At 42.6% G+C, this 5568-nt stretch overlaps 1 pseudogene; it reads right to left on the bottom strand.

Annotated features, from left to right (window-relative positions):
- Window positions 1–1317: 1317 nt before the first annotated feature.
- LOC133384584 (5S ribosomal RNA) lies at window positions 1318–1436 on the bottom strand (annotated as a pseudogene).
- Between the last annotated feature and the right edge of the window lie 4132 nt (window positions 1437–5568).

The following is a 5568-nucleotide window of genomic DNA, read 5'->3' as shown; positions in this document are numbered from 1 at the left end:
AGGGAGAATTGTACTAATGGAGTGGTGATGGTCCTTTGGGTCATTAATATGCCCAGGAGTGGTTTTGCTGTGCTTTCCGTGGGAATTTCACCACAAAAACTTTTCCAGCAGCCTGTCCTTCTGCATCTGCTGCTCCGTCTTCAGACTGCAAGCGGAGGGCTCCCACTGTGCTTCATTCACAGTCAAATGAGTGCAGTGTGAATAGGTTACCCAAATGCCACTGTAGCTTCTGACTTGCAGGAGCTGGCCTGATTTTGGATTGGGCGGGGGAGGAAGAGTGGAATTCATGAAGAGCAGCTCAGGAATATCCCCAAAGAACCACGCACGGGCCAAAAAGCAACCAACTGGCAAGAAATTTGATAAATGGTGTTTGTATTGTTGCAATCACAGGCTTAGCTTTCACTGGAGTCGTCAACTTGGGTTTGGGCTATACCACTTAGAGCACAGGCGGGAGCTAACTTTGCTGAATGCCGGTGGAGACTAGTCCTTTAAGGCAAATGGAGCAGTACCCCACCAATCTCAGTCCACCCTCACCTGCCTGTCTTCTTACTTACAACCTGTCCGGGAGGGGGGGCACTCCCTGTCAGCTTCCTCCTCCTTTGTCTCCATTACGCCTCTTTTAGAACTCACCAGGAAGGAGAATGGGAGGGAATGGGTTGGCTCCAACTATCATTGACTCTGGCTCCAACTGCTGTTGGCTTCCCTGCCTTCTGCTCTGCAAGTCCCAATGATCCACCAGCAGGGTTGCCAGGTTCCTGGCCTGAGACTGATCCTGTATCTTTAGGAGAAGAGAAAGTCAGCCAAGTGCAGGTGTTCTTGCAACACAGTAATGAGAAAAACCACAAGGTGGAATTTTCCCTTCCCCCTGCACAACTCTGAAAGATACAGAAGACATGTTGGAGGCTGGGCCTGGCAACTAAGAGGTCTTCTGTATCTCTGTTATCTTCTCTGCACCTACTGAAGACCTTCCTCATTCAATAATCCTTTTCAGTTGAAACGTCATCCCAGTCTGTGTCCATGTTGGAATTGCTTTTTAAGCTGTTTTTAAAGCCTTTTTTTTTTAAGATGTTTTGTTTTAATTTTTAAAAAAGATTGTTTTAAAGTCTGCTTTTAAGATGTTTTTTGGGTGTATTTAGTGTTTTCTTCGCTCCCCTGGGTTACTATTGGGAGGACGGGTGGGAGATAGATAGATTGTTGTTGTTATATGCCTTCAAGTCAATTACGACTTATGGCGGAGCTATGAATCTTTTTTGGATATATCCATAGGGTTTTCATGGTAAGAGGTATTCAGAGGTGGTTTACCATTGCCTTCTTCTGAGCCTACGGCACCCGGTATTCCCAGGCGGTCTCCCATCCAAGCACTAACCAGGCCTGACCCTGCTTAGTTTCCAAGATGAGACGAGATCGGGCGTGTTCAGGGTAGTATGGCCGTAGGCAAGTAAATAGACTAGATGGGCCTAAATAAGCAAGCAAGCAAGCATGTGCATTAGTGACTTACAACTCTGTTGCTGGACAACCAATTGGGCCATGCAGTGTATGTGAACTTGGGCATGTCAGGGCCATGCTATAGACTGCTTTCACACTACATTTACTCTGTTATTCTGATGATTTCTTACCTGGTAATTTGTGCATTATATTTGATCTTTCTCACGATGTGCAAGCTAGCTCTAGAATTCTAGTGGAATGTAGTGCAAATTTAGTGCTAATTTCCGTGATAAATGATACCAGAAGTAATCCGCTAGCAAGACTGGGAACCCAAATGTTCGTGGGAGTTTTTCATTAGGTGCAGCCACTCATGTGACAGGCATCCCAGCATGCAGTGCATTCCTGCCCTTTAGCCGTGCGGGGTTTTTTTTGCTTGACGACAATTGTACCAGTATTCTGGCATGGGCACAGATAGCAGCAGCATTTCCCCCCCACACACACACACCCCTGTGACGATACAACTAAAATAATTTTAAAAGTCACATCCTAGAGGGAGAGGGCTTGCATGGCGAAGGGATCCTACACAGTGAGGAACAGTGTATCCATTTTAAATTCACTTATTCGAAATTTTTCTTGGACATTTTTTTCTTAATAATGTTATTTGTTATTTAGTTTAATTTTTGTAAATTGTATTGCTTTTATTGATGTATTTTTATACTCGCGTTTATTTTTCCTTGTATGCCGCCTTGAGGGCCTTTGGCCAAAAGGCGGGGTATAAATTAATTTAACAACAACAACAATAACAATAATATAATGGTGAGGGGTGAAAACAAGCCGTGTGAAAGACAATTGCGCAAAATGCCAGTATATTGGCTGAAAAAGCTGCTGTTCCTTAACGCAACAGGTACTGCAGGGTGAAAGGGATTTTAGAAATCTGGACAGAAGCGCTCCCTTTTTAATCTGTTAAACGAACACAATCAGCCCCACGTGTGCAAGCAGCCTCACACAAGACTGCTGCAATGTTCATGACCACAGCAGCATTTTTTTGAGCAGTGCAGTGATGCAACCATGCTCATTGCTGTGGCTGCACCAAGAGTCTCTTCTAGAAGGTGCTGGTTTATACAGTCAGCACCTCCAAACTGTGACCTACACAACTAGGTGCTCATGGGGGGCTCAGTATGAATGAGTCCCATGTCCTAGCACTAGCCCATTTTCTCATTTTTCTAGGCCAGATATGGGGTACCTTTGGCCCTCCAGATGTTGCTGAGCTACAACTCCCATCATGCCTGGCCATGCTTGCTGGGGCTAATGGTAGTTGTAGTTCAGCAACATCTGGAGGGCCAAAGGTTCCCTCACCTGATCTGGACATAAGACTTCTTCCTCTCACTCGTTCTGCTTGTCTCTTTTACCATTTATCCTTTTATCTCTCATTGCCTCCCTAAAACAGTGAAAAGATGGTGCCGCTAATTCTCTCTCTCTCATACACACCCTCCCCAATTAAAATCCCAAAATGGCAATAGGCGCAGAGAAAGGCAGGAACAACATGGTGCCAGAACATTTTCATTTGTGTAAAGACCATTTATGATTCCTGGAAGGCAAAAGGACAAGTTGTGTGTTTTTTTTAGGGACAATTAATTAATTTGGAATCCCCGTTTACGATCTTGTTATGTGCCCTCCTATAATTGCACTAAAACAGAGGTCAGCGCTCTCTGGCTCACTTAGCATAATGGTTTATCCAGACCTGTTTATCTTGTCTTGGGAATTTTTGTCTTGCTGTAGAGCTGCAAAAGAAACATCCCCTCTTCAGGTTTTTACATGGTTGCTGTGGTTTTTTTTGGGGGGGGGAGACGCCCTTTTTATTTTTATAAAGGGGTGTCAACTAAGAAGGGACAGCTGGGGATGCAACAACAGAAGACAAAAAAACAAAAAAAGGAGTTAGAGGAGGGTGAGGGAGTCCGTATTAGACCGAGTTGTCCCAGCTAACAGATAAAGGCTACATTACATGAAATTAATGGAAGCTGTCTGAGACATACATGAATCACTGTTTCAGCACTGAGAAACCAGCACAAAAGAATAAAGAAATCTGAGCACTAACTATATCTTCAAAGGTCTCCTATTTACCCTGCTATCCTGGGTACAGAGACAAGGGAAGGCGGGATATGGAAAAAGGGCAGGGGGGGGGAAGACGGCTGCGATTGAATGAATGAGACCATATGAGCGATATTGGTGCCGTATGCATTCTATTTAGCTGATATCAAACACAGTTTAATGAAAGTTAAATAGTTTCTGAGGAGTGCATGAGCTGGAACGGATTAGATTCCACAGAGGGGTCTGTCAGCATATTGTTGCTCACACATATTCCCTGCTCGGAGCCTGCCACAATTCCAGCACTCCATTAGCAAGACACAAAAGGCTTATGCAGATAGCAGGCAGACGCACGTACCGCCATGTTGGGGGAGAAAATAATGAAATAATAATAATAAAGAAAGGGTGATGCAGGATGGAGGCTTTTTTGTTCGACGTGCTCATCTGAAACGAGATCTCTGTCACTCAGAAGGCGATAAGGAAAGAGGGCGAGGGAGGAAGGAAAGGGGGCCACACGGGCTAATGGATCATATTTAATATTATTTATTCATAGCAAGCAAGTGGGCAGAGCTGTTGTGTCTTACGTTAATTGCATGACACCTAGCTTTACTTTAGTGCTTAATAGTCATCCCCCTCATTTCCATACTCAGGTCCTCCCTTTAATGGCAGCATGTGATGTGGGTCTAAGTTTGTGTGTTCTATCTATCTATCTATCTATCTATCTATCTCTCTATCTTCCTTCCTTCCTTCCTTCCTTCCTACCTACCTACCTACCTATAATCTCTCTCTCTCTCTCTCTCTCTCTCTCTCTCTCTCTCTCTCTCTCTCTCTCTCTCTCTCTCCTTCCTTCCTTCCTTCCTTCCTACCTACCTACCTACCTACCTATAATCTATCTATCTATCTATCTATCTATCTATCTATCTATCTATCTATCTATCTATCTATCTATCTATCTATCTATCTATCTATCTATCTATCTATCTATCTATCTATCTATCTCTCTATCTTCCTTCCTTCCTTCCTTCCTTCCTTCCTACCTACCTACCTACCTATAATCTATCTATCTATCTATCTATCTATCTATCTATCTATCTATCTATCTATCTATCTATCTATCTATCTATCTATCTATCTATCTAATCTGCTGAAAGAATTGCACTGGCTACCTATTAGCTATTGGGCTGCCTTCAAGATTCTGGTTTTGGTGTACAAACCCTCATGTAGCTTGGGACCAAGATGCCTGAAATATCATTTTACCCCTTATAAACCCAGTCGATTACTGCGCTCTGCAGGTGAAGGCCTCCTGCAGATACCATCTTACCAGGACGTCCATTCCGCACATCATAGGAAGTGGGCCTTTAGTGTAGTGTCACCTACACTTTGGAATTCCCTCCTCTTAAATATTAGACAGGTGCCAAATCTGTTATGTTTTCAACACTTACTGAAGACCTTCCCCTCTCAAGGCCTTTTCAGTAGAGACCTTATCTCAGTCTGTGTTGGAATTGCTTTTTAAGATGTTTTTTAAGTTTTTTTTAAAAAATATGTTCTTAAGGTGTTTTAATATGTTTTTAAAGATGTTTTGTTGTAATATATTTTAAAGTCTGTTTTTATGACATTTATAGTGTTTTCAGTGTTTTGTTTGCTGCCCTAAGCTCCTACTGGGAGGAAGGGTGGGATATAAATCTTATGAATAAATAATAAATAAATAATATCTATCTATCTATCTATCTATCTATCTATCTATCTATCTATCTATCTATCTATCTATCTATCTATCTATCTATCTATCTGTCTGTCTGTCTGTCTGTCTGTCTGTCTGTCTGTCTGTCTGTCTGTCTTATGGATCTATCTATCTATCTATCTATCTAGCTATCTATCTATCTATCTGTCTGTCTGTCTGTCTGTCTGTCTTATGGATCTATCTATCTATCTAGCTATCTATCTTTCTGTCTGTCTGTCTGTCTTATGGATCTCTCTCTCTCTCTCTCTCTCTCTCTCTCTCTCTCTCATATACACCATATGATGGCCTCAGTCTAACACACAAAATCAAGCACAGGT

The sequence above is a fragment of the Rhineura floridana genome, chromosome 4, assembly GCF_030035675.1.
Source record: "Rhineura floridana isolate rRhiFlo1 chromosome 4, rRhiFlo1.hap2, whole genome shotgun sequence".
Classification (NCBI taxonomy): Eukaryota; Metazoa; Chordata; class Lepidosauria; order Squamata; family Rhineuridae; genus Rhineura; species Rhineura floridana.
This window is presented reverse-complemented; position numbering and strand designations above follow the sequence as displayed.